Below are 21,589 nucleotides of genomic sequence, written 5' to 3'. Positions count from 1 at the left end.
GGCAAGAGTGCTTTTAAGCTGTGGGCGGGCTTTCCCCTGGGTCAGAAGATTGTTCAAGGTTTCTGAGTAAACTGCATAAGGAAGAGTCTCAGCGTTGCGTCTTCCTTGCTGGTCGAGGCGGTCGCGACACAAAACACAGGTCATTGGCAGGCTGGACATTTCAAAAAGGTCTTCCTATCTGCCTTTACTAGAATGTTACTTCCATGTAAGTGAGAGAGTTTCCCATTTAAAATCGGTTATTTATGTGTATGTGCCTGTGTGAGTTTATGTGTGTCATATACATGCAGGTACCTGTTGAGGGCAAAGGACATTGGATCTCTGGAACTAGAGTTACAGGAAGTTCTGAGATACCTGATGTGGGTGCTGGGAACTGAACAAAGGACCTCTTAGAGAGCAAAAAGTGCTCTTAACTACAGCATCTTCTTGCCAGCCTGAGGCTTGCTGATTTTAAAGCGAACTTCAACTCCCAGAGTATATAGAGGATGTTCAGCAGAAACCCCACTATCTGGGTGAAGAATGAACATGTTGTTCCTCCTCAAGCTCTATTCTCAAAGTCATATGCTCACTTCACATTCTTGTCACGTGTCCCTCAATCCAGGATCCCCTTTGATTACTGGGTACCCTGGAATTCACTTCCAAAAGTGCTTGTGTATCTCCCTGGGGACTTCCTGGCAGCAGCCATGACAAATGTCTGGCTGCATGACTGCTCAGGCATTCAAGCTCACTTCTTTAAATTTATCTTAACCTTGAAGGTGTGGACCCCTTCAAGGGTGGAACTGCATGGGCCTCTAGAGACCCAGGTTCTAGTCTCAGGAGGTTTCTGGAGTCATCCAGGGACTGGATTCACATGGCTAGTTGTGTTTCACATCTTCCAAAGGCAGCATCTGTGACTTGTCACTTCCCTAATGCACAATGCCCCAGCAAAGTTCCAGTATATGCTTTCCACACTTAGTTGAGTTCTTATAATTCTGGTAAGTACTCCAGTCACTGTAACCAGGCTCAGAATTAACCCCACCCCCGTACTCCTGATGTTGCCTCTTCCTCAGGTTGTGAGGGCAGGTGACAGAAACTCTCCCACTTTGGTTATGGTCTCTGAAGCCAGACTGGTAAGTTTCAGATCTCAGCTCTGCATACTTCTTAACCTAGAATCTTGTGAAAATACTGTATCTGTGTCTCTTCACCTCTCCATAGTGCAAACCAGCTTAAGTATAGCACTTAGCTCATAGGGCTGTTAGAAAAAGCAAATGAACCGGGTGTGTGTGAAGTGTTTAGGGAAGTTCAAGGCAGGTAGTAATTGCTAAGTAATGACTGAGGTGGTTATCATTGTTATTTTTAGAGATACCTGGCGCTATAGTAACTATTTCATAAGCTGTTTTAAACTTCACACCTGTGCTGCCACCTTCAACCAAAGATACACATACATGTACAAACATTCTCCCCACCCTCTCTCTCTCACACACAACATATACAAACATGCCTGTGGACACACACATACATGCCCTGCCATTTTCCCTCTTTGCTTCTTAGTGAGAACACTTTTGCTTTTGTTTTGTTTGAGACAGGGTCTCTCTATGTAACCTCTGGAAACTATGTAGAGCAGGCTGGCCTCAAACTCACAGGAATCCACTTGCCCCTGACTTCCAAGGTCAGGAATCAAAGGTGTACATGACCATGCCAGATGTCTTAATCATGGTTTCTGTTGCTGAAAGGAAATACCATGATCAAAAAGCAAGTTGTGGTGGAAAGGGTTTATTTGGCTTACACTTCCGGATCATAGTCTATCATTGGAAGAAGTCAGAACAGGAACTCCAGCAGGGCTGGAACCTGGAGGCAGAAGCTGATACAGAGACCATGGAGGATGCTGCTTACTGGCTTGCTCCTCATGGCTTGCTCAGCCTACCTTCTTATAGAACACAGGACCAGCAGCCCAGTGATGGCACCACCCACCATGGGCTAGGCCCTCCCGCACTGATCTCTAATTGAGAAAATGCCTTATAGCTGGATCTCAAGGAAGTATTTTCTCAGCTAAGGCTCCTTCCTTTCTGATTACTCTAGCTTGTGTCAAGTTGACACACAAAACATAGTACATCAGACATTGTCTATTTTTATAAGCCTCATTGGATCTAACTTTGGAAACAAGTTTACACAGGCTGCAATGCACCTTTTTAAACATGATTTCACTCAGTCTTAGTCTGACTACCAACCTTGCTCCACCCCCCCACACCCCCTGTCTTCTGCTCTTTGCACTGAATTGGAGAGTATGCATAAACAAGAGTTTGTGTGTGGAGCCTGCTTAACACAGGCTTGGGAAGGGTTAGAGATGGGCTCCTGGTCCTAGCTTAGGAGCTTGTAACAGGGTAGCCATGTAGCAGACAGTTATCAACAATGGGACTCTCTTACAGTTCAGGACTTTGATATCCATGTGACTATCCCGGTGAGCATGGATGTTGTTGCATCCATGGATATATCTTCACTTTCCTGGGTCCTTGAGAGGCCACCAGGGATCTGCCCTGTTATGCCTTCCATGTGACCAGCCTGTGAGGACAACTGCACCAAAGCCCACCACACTTAGACTGCCTGTCTCACCTTGCTGGATACAACAGACCTTGGAACTCCTCATCCTTTGTGAATACAAGTGATAAAGTTATAATGTCTGAACCCTAGGCTTCTCCCAAGATATCTGCTGCCGTCTTCATTAACCACTGAATTAATTTCCAGGTATTTTTGACCATGCTGGCTTGAACTCAGCTGACATATCCTGTGTTTTAGGCTGTACTACAGTAAACAGATCTACTGCTGGAAGAAACCATTCCTGGCCTTGTAGGTCACACCAGTATTACTTGAAGATGATATTTTGGATTGCACCACATAAAGACCTGTTAAGTGTCAATTATATGATCTCCCAGTAGCCTGGGGTTTGTTTAGAGACTAGCTTTCAGATCTGCTGTTTGTGCAACACTGCACTAAGTGATTTGCTTCTTTTGTTTCATTTTACACAGCAATCTGTATTAATCATGGCAGAAATGTGTTGGTTTTAGTCATCCATATGACAAAATATTCAATACAAACAGCTCAATAGGAGGAAAGATGTAGTTTGTGCAAGGGTCCCGAGGTTTTAGCCTGTTATGGTAGGACAGGCTTGGCACAGAAACTCGAATCACAGTGACAGCAAGTAAAGCAATCACAGGAAGAGGCTGGGCAAGATACAGGCCCCCAAGGAAGGAGACCTACAGTCTGCTCAAATTTTAATCTATCAGTGAATGAGTGGTTTTCATTCAGGATGTCAGAGTATGCATGATCTAAAGGGCTCCAGAAACATACTTACAGAGACACAATTAATTACATCATTAGTTAATTAATAGCGCCTGTAATCTAACCATGCCTGTATCACAGGATTACAGACGACCCCAGACTGGTGTTTTTCCAATCTTTTAGGCATCTCTTTACCCAGTTAAGCTGGTCCTAGAGGTCAGCTATCATACCTACTATGCCCTTAGGATGCTTCCCCGTGGTGACTGGCAGCTAGTGCCCGAAGCTGGATCTGACCCTGCTGGGCATTTGGGCTTTGAGTCAACTGCTGTGTTTTATTGCATTCCTTGCTAGTCTTAATTTGCAATTTTTCTAACTCATAATTTGGTTAAGAGCCTTTTCATTTCTTTATTGCTGTTTGTGTGTCGTGAGCAACCTATATTTAAAATTACTTTCCTCCCTTATTGCTATTTCTTAAGCTATTTTGTCTCACCAGGCACGGAGACATTGTCCTGTAAATACAGCACAGGAGGCAAAGGTAGGCAGGTCAGGAGTTTCAGGTCAGCCTCGGCTACACAACCTATTTGAGGATAGTCTGCTCTATGTGAGAATGTTTTGGAAGAAAATAAAACAAAGAAAGAATCTCACTGTGTTACCCAGACTGACCTCAAACCCGTGCCTGGTGAGCTCTAGAGTAGCTGGGACTACAATGCACTCTTGTTAGTTTTTATTGTCAACTTGACATAACCTGTAGTCACTGGGAAGAGAGAACCTCAATTGGAGAATTTTCTAGAAAGGATTAGCAAATGGCTGTGCCAGTGAGAAACTGTCTTGATTGATGGCTCATATGGGAGAATTCATGGGTAGCACCATCTTTAGGCAGGTAGGTCTGGGTTATGTAGGAAAACTAGTTGGGCATGAGCCAGAGATCAAACCAGTAAGCAGCCTCCTCCATGGGTTTTGCTCCAGGTCACTGTTTTAGTTCCTACCCTGATGTCCTTCATGACAAATTGTGATCCGGAAGTTTAAAACAAATAAACCCTTTTCTCTCTAAGTTTCTTTTAGTCAGAGTGTTTTATCACAGCAAGAGAAAAGTAAACTAGCACAACTAATAGCTACTTAAAATACCCTTCAAATATTTTAAATAATGTTCTTTTTTTCTTTAAGGTATTTATTATTTTATTGATACTAGGGAACCAAACCCTGTATTCATACTAGGCAAGTCCATTATCTGTTTTAGCGTGTTCAGAACTACTTTAATTGTGTGTGTGTGTGTGTGTGTGTGTGTGTGTGTGTGTGTGTGTGTGTGTGTGTGTGTGTGTTTCTGTGTCCCATGGAGGCCAAAAGAAGGTGTCAGATTCCCTGAAACTGGAATTATAGTGGTTGTGCCAAATGTGGAGCCAACTTGAATCCTCTGCAAGACTATGAGCCCCCTCCATCTTGAAGTTTTTAATTATGATACAATAATAATAATAATAATAATAAAATTTCAGTGGCTAACAATTTCATATTTTATCCAAGAAACTCTTCCCTATTTCAAGATCATAAAAATAGATTTCTGAACATTTCAAGCTTTGACTTTCTATGTTGAAGTCTCTAATCCATCAGGATTTGATTTTTATGTGTGGCATGAGGTATAAGCACTATTTGATGCCTTGTCCATCTCTCTTGATTGAGATTTCCAAGATGAGAGCCTTGGAGAAAATTCTGGGTGCAGGCTATTGGGAAGGAATTGCAAGAAACAAGCATGAAGTTTATAGAGACTGAGAGAGAAGGAAAGACACACTAATTCAATAATTTCTACGGACCATGGGACACAGGCACAGGTCCTGGTATAATGTGAACAGAGTATCTTCCAGGGTAATGTGTCTCACCATGTACTCTCCTATCTGAGATCTGTCCCTAGGGGTGTCAGGCCCACACTCTGGGTGGACTCTGTGAAAACTGGACTAAGACATGACTTGTAGAGGCCCAGACCAGAACCAGGAGAATAAGCTGCCTGGAACTCTAGAGTAAGAAAAGAGGAGGACAGCCAGGACTCTTCCAAAGGATCCCATCCATAAACCCATGGAACCTCTCATTCTTGATCTGTGTTACAGGAGGCAACCAACAGGGTAGCCTTGTGAACTTCATTACCTTTTCTCACAGGGATCTCTTGGGAGGCGAATAGAAGGAGAAGGGAGGAATCCCAGCCTTCACACCTGCTTCTTCTTGGCAGGGTGACCTCAAGCTGTCAGAGCCCATCCTTCTTAAAGCCAAGGGTTGCAAGTGCACCCCCTCCTTTCAGGCACGGGAAGCAAAGAATCCCTGATTTTGCCCCAATGACCCTGGGCACCAGGCCTCTGACTACGTGAGCCTGAGGCAGTATGGGGAGGGTTTATGCAGCCTGTACCCTTTGTAAACCAGTGCAGTAAGCAGGATGAAAGAATAGGGGAGAACACGGCACATGGAAGGACAGCTGAGCCTTTGAAGTGGATCTGTCTGGGCCCCACTTATCCCACATTCTTGTGAGCCCTTATCAGCCCCAGGTCCTCCACAGTGTGTCCCTGCTGAGGGACCTTTGGAGACCTAAGGTCTGTGTCTCCTCTTGTCACCTGCCCTTCCACCCAGGTACTAGCTGGGCTTTTCACTTTCACAACTGCACTTCCAAAGGTTTCTGATGACTGACTGATGTCTCTTTTATAGTTATTCATCTGACTGCAAAAACAGGCTTCTGATGCATAAATATCATACTGACGAGAGAGAACAAGGAGAATGGGGAAATTCATGGTCTTTTAACCAAGCACATGGATTTTTGTGGTTGCATTTCCCTCTTTTCCTTCTGAAATCTGCAGAAGCTGTTACACTAATAGCTGTGATTTGCATAATTTTTGGAGTGCAGCAGAATAAAGAGCCAGGCTGCAGGCAGACAGTCTGCCTCTGCTGTGCAGGGCAGGGACCTGTGTTAGGAGAAAGCAAATAAATATGCAGGGTCCTGATTGCTTAGGCAGGATGAGGCGGAGTGAGGCTAGTCACAAAGTGGCTTTCCAGACAACATGTTTAAATTTGGGCTGGGGGCCGGGACAGGGGGCTAGGGAGATGGTTCAGTTGGTAAGAGCACCTGCTGTGACAGCAAAATGACAATGATAAGTTCAAATCCCCAGCACTCCTGTAAAAGGCATGGCTATGCATGACTGTAACCTAAGCATGGGGGATGGAGGTAGGCAGATCCCAGGAGCTCCTTGACAAGGTAGCCTAGCCTAAAAGGTAAGATAAGGGTTCAGTGAGAGACCCTGTCTCAAAACTAAGGTGGAAACATCAGACATGGTGGCACAGATCTTTAATCCCAGTACTTGGAAAGCAGAAACAGGTGGATCTCTGTGAGTTCGGGACCAGCTTTGTCTATATAGCAAGTTCCAAGTCAGTGAGCAATGAGACCTGTCTCAGAAATTAATTGATTAATTTAATTTAAGAAGGTGCAGAATGTGGTGACAGAGGAAGACTCTCTACATTCTCTGGTGTCTGTGTGCACATGAATGGGTATGCAAGCATACATGCACAGATGCACACATGTACAGATGCACATATGCACAGATGCACACATGCACAGACGCACACTTGCGCACACGCATGCATGCACATACGCACAGGGCAGAAGGGCAGCTCAGCCTGTGCTAGGGCTTCTGGCTGGTCTGCCTCTTACTAGAAGCTGCTTCTTGGGGTGAAGTCCCATAGCCATCTACTGGGTTGAGGATGTGGCCTCTGACTTGAAATTCATCCATTCCAACAAAGAACCAGTCCAGTCTGTATGATTCCTGCTGGGCTCATACTGATCATATTTTCCTACTTAAGTGGGTTAAATGTTTATCCTTGCCAGACTACCCAAGGGCATCTGTGAATAAAAAGGAAGCAGAAGGGCCTTGGAGTGAGAGAACAGACCTCTCACGGGCTACTCAGTTCCTCCTGCTTAGGAATACAGATGGACTCTCTGCAAGGCTCCTGCAGCAACATGGGATCTGGCAGTGTCTGCTCACTGGGCACTCACTGCTGTTAAAGTGCCTTTTCACAGGCTCCTATGCTGGCTCCCTTAATTCACAGTTCAGGATGAGTGGGCTGGGCTGGGGGTAAATTTAACAGTATCTTTGGAAAGACAAGAGCCACTGTTGCTGGTGTTTTCCCATGATTCCAGATTTCATGACTTCCTCTCTAGAAGGTTTTATTGTTCAAACCACCTGCTGCCTCTTTTGAAGATGAAAAGCCTTTTGTTGGAGGCAGGCAATTGTAACAGGCTGACTGCAGTAGTCTCCACAACCAGTCACAGAAGCCCCTAAGGATACTGGACACCCCAAAGACAATGGCCAGAGAGTGCTCAGGAGGTATTAGCTAAAACAACACACATCAGGCTCTGGAGGCTGGTATGGAAGGACATTCTCCCCTATTGCCACCCTAGGCCTGCATGCTATAATCCTCCCTGGGCTACATCTGTTATTAACGTTCAGATTTGCAGATAATGGTTTTAATTAAACTACTTTGCTGTTTACTACTGTTTCGGGAATTTGCTAATTAATCTTTATGTAATTGTTTTGTGAATGTTGTACCGCAAAAGTTGGTAAATTATAAGTGGGATTTCTCATGGAAAATCTAATTTCTATGCAGGGTCCCATGTTAATAAATAAGCAACAGAGGTGGGAAATTAACCATGGAAGGTCTGTCCTGGCTGGAGGCTGTCATCCTCCTCCCAGTGCAGGGACCATGCTGAGGAGAGCTTCTTTGGTCTCTGCACTTTACTGAGACAGAAACTACAGATGTCAGTGACAGTTCTGACCTGTGTAGGTGAGGATGGTTCTATGACCCGAGGAGTCCTTAAAGATGCCTAAGGTTGCCCTCCATCAAGTCCTAGATTCCTCCTTTGCTATGGAATCCCCTGTCTGGAGAATTGGTCTTAGAAAGTGGCCAATTGAGTGCTGGCAAACATCTCCCAGGTGACTTGGAGTTGATGGTAGACACTGGAAGCACTGATTTTAGAGAACAACAACTTTCATTCTCTAGAATATTGTTTCTTAAGGAGGTCAGCATCTCCATCTGACTCAGGGTTCTGTCCACAAGCCAGAGACGGACAAGCTGTAAGAAGACTCAATGTCCCTCTGTGGTACCAGTCCTAGGAACAAGCCTACCATCTTGGCAGAGTTTGTCTCTGCTGGGGGATAGTGTTTGTCTGCTGATAGAGCGCCCCCAAGTGGCATGTAGTGTTTGAATTAAAGGCAGGCACCCCCTGAGCCTGGCTATCTAGGTCAAAGACTATCTCTGCTGGGTGAAGTGTTGTGCACCTTTAATCATGGTACTGGGAGGCAGACACAAGTGGATCTCTGTGAGTCCGAGACCAGCCTGATCTACACACTGAGTTCCAGTCTAGTCGAATGCTACACAGTGAGACCCTGTTTAAGAAAATAAATAAAGACAATGTCTACCATATTTTAGCTTTGTGACTGTGGACAGGTTACTCAACCTCTCTGATTCTTGTTATTCAACCACTATAAAGTGAGGCTTTATAAAAAAAAACTTATAATAATGCCATAATGATTAAATGAGATGAAATGTGTACAGATAGTGGCATCCTTTCTGGCACCCAGTAGCTGATTGTTATGTTTTATTTTAATTAATTTTAGCTTGCATTTATAATAGCAGGTTTCTTTGAGATATCTCTACACAGTATTATCACCTCGAAAGCCATGCCCCTGCTTTTTTATTTCAGCCTCTGTCACATACATGCTGAGTTTTCAGTATAATCATCTAAGCTGCAGCTGGCTCTGTATGGTCTTCTCAGAACCAAAGTTTCTTTCCTATTTCACACTCCAGTTTAAGGGCTGCTGATATGGAACAGTGGGAGAGGGTACTTTTGTCCCTGAGCCTGGGCTCTAGCTAGTGCTCCCCTGAGTTGCTTTAGCACACAAGAGGAGGCTTCTTAGTCTTGAGAAGACAAGATCCCTGAGCAGAGCTGACAGACTCTTGTTATGTGGGAGCTTGGATTCCAGCAAGCAACAGGGAATATTCCAGAGAAGCACAGCAAGGAAGGAGAGGTGATATGTTGTCAAGCTGTTCTAGATTCCTGAGAAGTACAGCAGGCTGTGCAGGCTGCCTCAGCTCCCTCCAAGGTGGAAAGACAAGGCCTCACTTGCTCAATTCTGTCCATTCCCTATCCCTTGGTGGCCCCCATCCTGTGTGAGCCATCCATGCCTCTGTCTGTGGGGGCTGTACTGACTGTGTTAACTGACCTCTGTGTCCTGGGCTGCACAGAGGAGACTGAAGCCTCCACCAGTCCCATAGATGTAGCCTATGCACACAGCAAGTACAGAGGCAGCACAGAACCTCCTCCTGTGAGTGTCAGGAGATAGTTGTCAGCAGCAGTGACTGAAGTTTACTTCCCTAAAACTTACTGAGGCCCAGAGAGCTGGAGCTCTTAAGTGGGTCAAGGTGTACCAAGACTTACTGCCATTCATGGAGTGTGTGGCACTCATGAAATCATTATCTGCCCTTTTTCTCACCTCCATCTCCTTGCCCTAGTTCTGTAACTTTGTATGGAAGTGTAAAGATGACACCCACCTAGAATATATACAATCTCATTCCACAGCCTGAAAACCCACATGGACCCAAAGGAGGAGACAGTGTGGCCCATGGTTCTGAGTTGACACCCTTCTTGCCTTTTCTGCTGGACTGACTCCTCAATTTTTCTACCTTAGGTTCAAAGAGCCCATTCTATAGCTAAGTCTGGAGATACAGTCATGTAATCTCAGCACTCAAAAGGCAGAAGCAGGAGATTAGGAGTTGGAAGCCAGGCTGAGAGGATAGTGACATCAAGGACAACCTGGATAACATAGAGTCTGTCTCAAAAAACCAAGGATTAATGCTACATCTCAGTGGTAGAGTCCCTGTTTAGAAACCCTCAGTGAGGGGATGGGGGTGTTGCTCAATGGTAGAGCCCCTTCCTAGAATTCCCTAGTGAGGAGCTTTTGTTATAACCACTGGATTCACCTGTGCCTTCTGCTGAGCTGCTAAGCTCCAAACTATCCTGTCCTTACTGAATTTCAAACCCCTATACTCTGACTCACAAGAAATCACACATGCATATACAAGAATATAAAAGAATAAAGGAATGAACAGATAAACAGTTGGATTTTTTCCAGTGCTGGGGATCAAACTCAGGACCTTGTGTGTGCTAGACAATATTGCAAATAAGATAATAACAAAGTCAAGAGATTCATTAAATGAAGCAGTTTTGAATACTCTTTTGAAAGGGGTGGCAGCATACAGTAAAGCCACAACCAGCTTTGTACCTATTTGTTATAGGATGATGGATTTTTAAAATCCTTTCATAGAGAGAAATTCCCATCCTCTTTATAGGATGTGAATTGTACCCTTCCCAAATCTCCCATCTCATTTGGTGGAGGATACAAAACTTTATCCAATGAATAATTTGGGGATTGAAACTTCACCCCTGTTTTCTGATCCTAGGATCAGTCACAAAGCAGATCACTTATGACTTTCTAGCTCTCAGAATTCTGACACAAGCAGGCACTGGTAGTCAGTTAGAGGTGAGGAAGAGAGGGGCCAGTGCTTCCTGCTTGTCTGTGATTCTGAACAACTCTAAACAAACCCCACAATGAAAATGGACAGAACAATGTACTTCTTACAGCAAGCACTCTCCCTTTGAACTGAAACCCAGCAGTCTATCTTTTTGACTCTATATCCAAGAGGCTTGAGGCTCACAGGATAGTAATTCCTACAGCATCAGTGGGTGAGTGGGGTCTGCTATCATTATCTGTAATAGTCGTCACAATGGCTTTTCAAAAAGTAATTGACGTTAATTATGCCCTAAACTGACCCTTTGGATGGAACTAAAGAATGACTGGGGAGAAGAAAATGGTTGGGAATGGTCCTGCTGTGTCCAATTTTCAGTAAAGTAAGTGGTCTGAGCATCCAGTCTGCGTAAGCCTGGGTTCCTCAGCACCAGCCTGGGCTCAGCACACTGTCTCTATGCTGTTACTTTGGAGAGACTCGGCTGTTTGCCTTTTGCCTTCTTTGAGGGAGTAGAATCAGGCTCAGACATAGGAGGCTGGTGGGAGCTTCTGGGACCTCAACATCAATAGCTGTCACTCTCTGTCAGTGACAAAATCTACCTATGACCAGCTTTGCAACAGCAGTGATTTCTTGGGTGAACCCAACATCAAAGTCAGAGGGCAAAGAGTTGTACTGTGACATTTCCTAGGCAAATGTGAACAAATGTCTGTTCACCCCAGATAGGACACCAACAATATATCACAGAAATAATTTCACCCAAGTCTAGCCTGGTGAAACTGTGAGTATACTGGGGTCCCTTGGGGGAGGGGCTTTTTCTCAGGAGCATGCATCACTGCTGATTGCACCCCAGCTGGGTAACAACCCATGAAAGCAGCATCGCCAGATGTCCCTGCTCAAATTGGGTGGCTGGGATGGCTGCAGAGTGTTGCTTATCATTGATCAGCTGTCTGTCACCTTTCTACCCACCATAACCATCCATCCATCCAAATTTTAATTGTAAAGCATCAGGTCTCAGTATAGAGTTTTCAATCAAAATATGTTATAGGTTCTCCTCCTCTGCCGTTCTCTTCTTCCCCACCCTTCCTGCCTTGCGTCCTTCTACCCTGTAACCAACCTCCTTTCCACTTCCATGTCATACTTGTCCTGTGCACCTTGCCGTCCTCTGCACCTTCTTTAATGCTCTTGTGCTTCCATTTCTAGCCTCCTTGCCTATACCCACACCTATATTTAAAGCTGGGATCTCCTTGCATGAGAATGGAATTCAGTATTTGTCTGCATAAATCTGGGCCACCTTTCTTAATACAGTAGTTCCAGATCCATCTGTCTTTCTAAAAATTTCCCAGTTTCATTTTTCTTTACACGGGAACACAATTCTATTGTGTATGTATATAAGTCACACTCCTTGTAGAAGGGGCCTGTGAATTTTGTAACTTTCTGTGCATCCTGGGCCTCATAATTTTTGTTCATTTTTGAGTCTATCAAACTTTCCTCCTCCAAGGAGGAAACACTCAACATGGGAAAAACAAGTTGGCTATCATCTACCAATCACCTTTCTATCTCATCTTTCTATTTGTTTCTATGTCTGTCCATCATCTATCTATCTATAATTTTAATTGCAAAATATTAGGTTACATTATAGAGTTTTCAATAAAAATATGTTGTTGGTTCTCCTCTTCTGCTATTCTCTTCTTCCCTACACCTACCCCCTTGAATACCATTCCTCTTGTCAAATGGGAGAAATGTGACTTCAATTGGAAAATGGAGAAGCGGTCTAAGAGTCCTCATTGGCCTGGGGTGGGGGAAGATAACACATGGTTGCTGGATGGCAACTAAAGTCTTCATTGCAGGGAGCTGAGCTGAGGGCTGGAAGGAGGGGTAGGTTATTGCACCTAGCCAGCTGTTATTGGCATAGTTTACAGCCACGTGTGTAAATGCCCTCAAGACTGTTTCAGACTGTGGGTGTTTGTGTCTTATCCATTGGGACTTCCTGCATGCAGCTCAGGTTGTTTGTAAAGAATTCTATTCATGCCAGGTGGTGGTGATGCATGTCTTTAATCCAGTGTCAGGAGGCAGAGGCAGGTGAATCTCTGTGAGTTTGAGGCTAGGCTGATCTACAGAGTGAGTTCCTTGACAGGCCCCAAAGCTATAGAGAAACCCTATCTCAAAAAAACAAAAGAAAAACAAAAAGAACTCTATTCATTCACCCCAAAATGTCTGGGACTTACTGGCAAACTTAGCCATACCCTGTCTTCATCCCTCCAGTGCCATCTTTTGGCTGTTCAAGCCTCACGAGATTCAGCAAAAATCAATGCCCCCCACCCCACCCCGCTTATTCCCGGAAGCCCAGTTTCCCTCTCAATTGGAGGCTGGGTAGAGCCCATAGGTGCCTAAAGTGGCATTTTCTTGATTTTGTTTCCTTGTTCCTAAATACTGAAGAAGTGACACTATTTTGTCCCTAGTTGGGTGAGCTGCTGTAACACGAACTTCTTGTCTGTAATAAGTCAAATTTCTTCCAAATTTCCAATTGTATCACAAAGTTTGTAATAGATAGTGGTAGTCAAATATGAAGGCTCATGACTAGAATCACAATGCTAGAGAGGCTGAGAAAGGAGGGTTATGAGTTCAGTGCCATTTGAGAGAAAGAGATGGAACATAGAGAGAGGGAGAGGCAAAGGAGAGCAGGAGGGGGGTGTGATAAAGAATGTACAGAGACACAGAGTCATGCTGTCTGTCTAAGTTCCCTGTCGGTCGTATTTTTCATTTCCACCAAAAGTGTTTCTAACATAGGAAGAACAGTGAATGGGAAGTGTTTTGCTCCTGGGAAGAGAACTCTTGCTGGCAGAGAACTCTTTGTTCAATAACATCTCTGATGAAAAGAGTTTGAGAAGACTCACAGATGTCCAGAAAGGAAGAGGGAATCTCTACTGTGGCCTCTGTAATGAGATCCCTGATTCTAGGACATGGGACTCTTGCGGATGCCTGTATGGAATATATTGGGTTGATTAATTAATTTATTCTAAAAGATTGTACAAGCAATTTCAAGTATATAGGAAAGCAGAAACTAATACAGCAACTCCCCACACAATAATCTCTCAGCTTCGATAATAATTGTCAAAAAACCTATTTTATTTTTACCTCTTTCCCAATTTCCTTCCTGTATTCCACTCCAGATGATTTTGAAACAATTTTCAGATCCCTATAATTTTATTTGAACTATTTACAGCTTATATCTGCAATTTTTAAAAGACTTGTTTTATAGCCTAAGTACAGGTTTTACACCTAAACATTTGAACACCAATTCCTTAGTAACACTGAGTACTAGGCAGGATGCACATTTTCCCCATAGTCATACAGGTACTCTTGTGGCTAGTCTATGTTGGCAATCTGACTTAGAATCAGGACCTCTAGCTGTGTCTTTGAGAGTGTTTCCTGGAAGGTTTAACTGGGGAGAGAGATCCACCGTGGACAGCACCCTCTGCAGGATGAGATCCTGGGCCACATTAAAAGAAGTCAGGCACCAGCAGTTGTCTAGCTCCTGACTACAGATATGATGTGCACAGCTACTTCAAGCCCCTGCTACTCTAACCTTCCCTGCATGGACTTGAACCCTCAAACTGTGAACCAAAATAAACCCTTTCTTCTTAAAAAGTGTCTCTTGTGGGCATTTGGTCACACCAACATGTGCCTAGAATGAGTGCTTAGCAAACCTTTTCTTAGGGCTGGAGAGATATGCTCAGTGGTTAAGAACAGGCACTGCTCTTGAAGAGGGCCTGAGTTCAGTTCCCAAGCACCTATGCTTGGAGGTTTACAACCACCTGTTACTCCAGCTCCAGGAGAATCTGACAGATCTTCTGGCCATTTGGGGTATACACACACACACACACACACACACACACACACACACACACACACACACACACACATAATTAAAAACTAAAAACTTTAAAGGCTTTAATTAACATAGGTTAATTGCACAAAGTACTAGGTTTTATTGATATTTCTATTTTAGCAGAGAAATAATTGGATACATTTATGGGGTACAATATGTTTTGATCTGTGCAAACATTATAGAAAGATTCAGTTGAAGTAATTAACATCTCTGTCACTTCAACTTACTTTGGAGGGTTATTAATATTTATTTTAGTAATTCTGTAGTATATGCTGTATTGCTACTAACTTAATCACCATATTGTGTAGTAGATCATTACAGTTTCTCTCCCTTTTTTATTTTAAAAAACAATCTTATTTTACACACCAATCCCAGTTTCCTCTCCCTCCCATCCTCCTACTCCCCCACTCCTCTGACCATCTCCCCATCCACTCCTCAAAGAGTATGAGGCCTCCCATGAGGAATCATCAAAGTCTGTCACATAAATTGGGGCAGGACTAAGGCACTGCCTTCCCTGATCCCAGCCCCTCCAACCACCCTCCCCTGTATCTGAGCTGAGCAAGCAAGGTATCCCTCGGTAGGGAATGGGCTCCAAAAAGTCAGTTCATGCACTAGGGATAAATACTGGATTCACTGCCAGCAATCCCATATACTGCCCAAGGCCGCAAGTGACACCCATGTTCAGGGGGCCTAGTTTGGTCTTATGCAGGTTTCCCAGTTGTCAGTCTGGAGTCTGTGAGCTCCCACTTGCTCAGGTCAGCTATTTCTGTGAGTTTCCCCAACATGGTCTTTATGCTTTTGTTCATCACTCCTCCCTCTCTACAATTGAATTCCAAGAGTTCAGCTCAGTGCTTAGCTGTGAATCTCTGCTTCTGTTTCCATCAGCTACCAGATGAAGGCTCTATGTAGCACTTAAGGTAGTCATCAATCTCATTACCATAGGGGAAGGGCATTTAAGGAACCCTCTGCACTATTGCTTAGATTTTTCATTGGGGTCATCCTTGTGGATTCCTGGGAATTTCCCTAATGCCAGGTTTCTCCTTAACCCCATAATGGCTCCTTCTCTCAAGGTATCTCTTCTCTTGCTCTCCTTCTCTGTCCTTCCTCCAACTTGACCTTCCTGATCCCTCATGTTCTCCTCCCCCTCACCTTCTCCCTTCCTCTCTCTCCTACCTCCCTCCCCCACCCCGACCCCCATGCTCCCAATTTATTCAGGAGCAACCTAGACTCCCTCAGCTGAAGAATGGATAAAGAAAATGTGGTACATTTATACAGTAAAAAACAATGACATCTTGAAATTCTCAGGCAAGTGAATGGAACTAGAAGAAACCATCCCGAATGAGACAGAAAAACAACATGTACTCACCCATAAGTGGATATTAGACATAGAGCAAAGGATAACCAGCCTACATTCCACAACCCCATAGAAGCTAGGAAACAAGGAGGACCCAAAGAAAGACATACATGGACCCCACCCCCAGAAGGGGAAATGGACAAGTTTCCTTCCCTTTTAACTGAAACCTTCTCTTTTGATCAGTCTTTCTCCTTTTACCTTTCTCCATAGCCTCCTGTAATCATGTTCCTATTCTGTTTCCATCAACACATGAATAGATAGAGAAAATCCAATATACTCAGATATACATGTCCCCTTAATAGAATAGTCTATGGTACTAGAAAAGAAGACATTCTGTTATTTGTGAAACCTGAAGGGATCATTATTAAGTATAATAAGCCAGGCACAGAAAAAACAAATGTTATATTTTATCTTTTTTTTCTTTTTTGTGACAAACTAGCCTGGAACTTTCTATGCAGCCAAGTATGACCTTGATCCTCCCATCTCTGTCTCTGAAGTGCCAGGATTATAGGTAAGCATCACTGCAGGTGTACTGGGGATCAGTCCCAGGGGGATACAAATGCTAAGCAAGCACTTTACCAACTGAGCTATGTCCCAGCCACATTTGGGTATCTCCCAAATAAGCTCACTTCTTATAGTGCCCATATTGATAGTTCCAGTCTATGTATTCCCACCAGTGGCTACTTGCCATATCACTTGTTACGCTTCCCCCACATTGCTGTGACCCTCTACCTGGTGACCACTGGAGCAAGGACACAGGTGTTTGGCCTTCTCCTTTGTGATTGTGCATGGTCATGATATTTTCTACAGCAGGATATGATGTCCTTAAGGAGAATTTTAGTTCACATCCCTGGACCATGGTCACTCAGATTTGTAAAACCTTTCCTTACCTCCTTCCCATCAGTCACCTGGGAGAGTGCCTTGCCAGCCCTGGGGCCTTTCTGCAAACATTAAATTTACATTTATTAAATGTACCCCCATATTTCTAGATTTCTAATGCTAGGGAAAGTTGTCTAATTTCTAGATGGTAAAGAAATCTAGTTGATATTTTTCTAATTATGGTGCTACACTTTTCACTCTCAAATATCTGACCATCTAGAATTTTCTGGTACACACTGTGTGATAAATGATTCCAATTTAGCTTTTTTTCTTTATTACTGTGTATTTTCCAAACCACTTTCCTCCCATCTCCCTCTCTCTTTTATTCTGAGTCAGGGTCTGCCTTGTTATGTCTTCTAGACTGGCCTCAAACCCAGAATTCTCCGGCCTCAGTCTCCTGAGTGTTGGGATTACAAAAGTGCCCCAGCATGAGGCACCAATACTACTTTTCAGTTATTATCTTTCTCCATGAATTTGATGCATTTCTTTTACACATACTAAAATTTCTGTTAATGGTTAGACACATTTCTGAAGTTTTGATTCTATGATTGAATCTTTTATTTTTCTATACTGACAATGAAGCCTAGAGCCTCACACATGAGGCAGACACTCTAGCACCAAGTAGTACCCAAGCCCTGAAATGTTTGCAGACATTTCCCTGGGGATGCATTAAGTATTTATCTTAATGGTGTTGGTTATTGCAAAAGAGAAAAATAAGTTCCCTTCTTTCTGAGTTCTTAGTCAGACCTGGAGGTGAGGGATGGTCTAACAAATAATAGATAATAAGGAAAGAATTGGGGACTATCCAGGAAAGGGTTCTTAGGGTAGGAGGAGGTCAAGCTGGTATCATATTCTGGGATCCTTCACCAAATACTTAGCAAAGCTGCCCTCCAGTGATTGGGATTCTAGAATCTTCTAGATTTGAGTCCCTTCCTATGAGCCCATTCACATCCTGCATCCTGCAGGAATCCCCCACTGCCTCACTTCAGGCAAAACAAAGCTGCTGCTTTATACAGTTTTAGTTAAACACTGGTGATGTATCTTGGGGAGATGATATAACCCTTTTATAATAATTTAGTAAGGGAAATAGACAAGTACCTAAAAAATGGAGTGGTTTTAAGTGTCATTTTTACTGACTATGAATGCATCAGCAAGCCAGGCATGGTGCTATCTGCTTACAATCCTAGAGACAGAGGGCCTGAACAGACCAAGGGCTTGGGTGTAGCATAATGGTTGAGTACTTGCTTGACATGAACAAGGTCTCGGGTTTGAGCCCTGCTCCACCACCAAAAACTAATAATACATCTGTTAATTCAACTGTAAATTTTCTTTTTAAAATGTTTATCTTATTATTTTTAATCATGTATAGACATGTGTAGGTATATGTACATGACTGCATATGCCCAAGGAGGCAGATGCTTCTGATTTCTTGGAACTGAGTTATAGTTTGTAGTGAGCTGCTCTGTGGTGTTGGGAATTGAACCTGGATCCTCTAACAAGAGCAGAGAGCACTCTTAACTACTGAACCATCTCTCCAGCCCCTCAACCTTAACTTTCTGTTGAAAGTATTGGGTTGGGATTATTATATAAAGTTTTAGTATTGGCTATTGATAACTTCCTATGTAAATTCTAGGTATTTCATGTCTCTCTAGCATGTATTTTCCAGTTCTCTCTCCTCTACAAATGTCCTTACAATTATAATTTCATTTCTAGTTATACTGTTAGATACTTTGTGTAATCATAGATAGCATATAAATCTCTTTCTGGTCTTCCTGGTAATTGAGAAGAGTGTGGATCTCTAGCTTTGAAATTCTGTACACTATTGGAAATGAATGATCCGTCAGAATCACGTAATGGAGGGAAGAAGATAAAGTGATTATGATAAATTGTGAGCAAGGTTTAGAAAAATCAGAGGATGGTGCAATATCCACACCAGACTCAAGAAGATCACGGGAGATGCAGCTGTTTGCTCACAGAATCTAGGGTTGGGAGAACACCATGGCAGGGATAAATGTCCTGACTTCCTTCTCCTTAGTCTCTTGCTGATGCCCTCATGGTTAGGACCAGCTGGAGGGCAAGGAGGTTCAAGCTGTGTGAGGCAGAAGGGAAGATAGGAAAGACCAGGAGGGCAAAGAAGCACTGAAGACTGTGCCAATAAGAGCCCAAAGACCCGTGTGCAACTGAATTTTTCCTTCACTTTTGAAAGGCTTCTCTTGATATTTGGTGTTTTGGGATTTCATGGTGGTAACTTGTGTGCTTGGCATCTTACAGTCACATCTAATGGTCTCAGTGGACATTTTCAATCTGAGTACTTCCGGCAGGCTGCAGGCAACATTTTATCAACTCATCTATGTCTGCACTCTGCCTTTTAGAGTTCTAGAGCCTTTATTATATGGCCGTTGTCCTCCAAGAGGTCTATTCTCACATTTCTGTTCTATTTTTAGATTTGTTTTTAAGGATTTTCTCTCTCTCTTCCCCTGCCTCTCTCTCTCTCTCTCTCTCTCTCTCTCTCTCTCCTCTCTCTCTCTCTCTCTCTCTCTCTGTGTGTGTGTGTGTGTGTGTGTGTAAGTGCCAACAAAGACAAAAAAGGTTATCAGATGGCATGGGTCCCCTAGAGTTACAGGTGGTTGTGAACTCCCTAAAATGGGTGCTGGGAATCAAACTCAGGTCCTCTGGAAGTGTAATATATGCTCTTAACTGCTGGCTTCTCTATCTCTCCAGACCGCTTAGATTTAATTTTATGTGCCTATGTCTAAGTGTGTGTGCTGGAAGAGGACATCAGCTCCCTGGAGCTGGAGTCTCAGGAGGTTGTGGGTTTTCAGGTAGGGTTGCTGATGCAGCCTACACCTGAACTGGGGAGCCATTGCTTCAGTTCTCCCTCTCCCCAGTGCTGCTTACACTTCCTCTAAACTTCTTTATTTTTGGTTTTTAGTGTATATTTTAGTACATTTGTTGACTTCTCAGATATTTTAAATTCCATTCTTTTTCTGGACAGGATATTTCCAAAGTCAAATGGATTTTGTTTATTTGTTTTGAGACAGTCCTACCATGTAAATCAAGCTACCTTCAAGCTAGCAATCCTGCTTCAGCTTCTCCACTCAGTGCTGGGATGACAGGTGAGTGCCGCTAGGCCAAGCTTTAATGATTTATTCTTAGTTTTACATTATTTTTTTGCATAGTAGGCATGCATGAGGGGAGAGGGGACAAATAAAGATTGGACACCTTGAATTTCTATAGAGGAAGTGAAGCCCCTCCATTATGTCCTGTCAGTTTGATCATCCTCTCCCTGGCTACAGGCACCATTGCTCATGAGAGACATAGATGTGGCTGAGAACTTGAATTCCTTGCTGTGCTGTGACATCTGTCGAATTTTGACCTAATATCTCCTGGGCTCTATAGTTAGACGTCTTCATTTGAAGAAACCACCTCAAAGCATATTCCATTAACATGTGTAAAATACTGAGCAAAGCTCCTGACACAAGCAAAGTGATGTGAAAGAGGTTGAGGGTTCAGCTCAGTGGTAGAACACAGGTCTGGGGTTTCTAAGGTCCTGGTATTAACCATGGCCTTTGCTCATATTTGATTCTCTGCTGTGTCTCCATTTACTATTGGTAGCTGGAAGCCCTTAGTTGCCTACAATTATTTATGCATACAGGATCATGTAGTTTTGTTACTAGAATTTAAGGCCCAAAGTCCCAGCTCTGGGAGTTCCAGTGGACTAGGCTCAGCTACCCTTCAATGCATCAAAGAGCTGAGCAGGAGTGCAAAACAAAGAAAGGAGATTTAACCAGTGTGGCATCTTGGAAGAACAGAGAAAGGGGTTCAGTGGCCCTGAGTCTGTCACCATAGGACTGATAGTAAGTTTGTGGTGTCAGAGGAGCTTGACCATAGGGGAGGGGTTGAATCAAGTATTGCTGACATAGCTAGTCACAGCAGTTAGCAGCCTGTTCTCCTTTTCCATTAAGCAGCTCAAAACAGCCTGTACTTCCAGCTCCAGGAGATCCAACACCCTCTTCTGGCCTGGGTAGGCACTGCATTCACGTGAGATAGTCTCCACACCTATACACAAACGTGTATAGATACACACACAAATGAGTTATTTTTTTTTTTTAAGATGAAGCTAAGGACAATGGACTGAGCTTTCTGAAACCATGAACTAAAATTCACCATCAGTCTTTAAAGTTGATCTCAAGGTAATTTCTGTTACAACTGTAAGGAAGTAACTATCACAATGCTAAATGCTCAAAGGGCACATTGAGTTAATCTCCTCAAGTTGATGGCTCCTTACAGGTTTATACATCCTTCCAGGTTCCCAGGGCACCTTGTCACACTGACCTGTGGGCCTAGCCTCACTGTACACAAATTATTTGTTTTCCCACCTCTGCCTTTGTGGTGAGTAGGAAGGAGTAATCCCGAGTCATTAACAGTACTGTACACAGGCTCAGTGTTTACCATCCTGGTACCGTCCTGGGTCCTCCACTTCTCTATATAACACACAGGCTGCCAAAGATTGCAGGGCCGTGCTGAACAGGGACAATCCAGTGTGGTTCAAGAAAGTGTTCTGTTGTGTTAGCGTGCACCACCACAGAGAATGGAGGGCACTCAGCCTTCCAGGCTAGCATTGCTATGCAAACTGGGCAGGAGACTTGGCATTAAGCCTCACA

This window comes from Cricetulus griseus, chromosome 6 (genome assembly GCF_003668045.3).
Source record: "Cricetulus griseus strain 17A/GY chromosome 6, alternate assembly CriGri-PICRH-1.0, whole genome shotgun sequence".
Taxonomy (NCBI): Eukaryota; Metazoa; Chordata; class Mammalia; order Rodentia; family Cricetidae; genus Cricetulus; species Cricetulus griseus.
Note: the sequence above shows the minus strand (reverse complement) of the source record.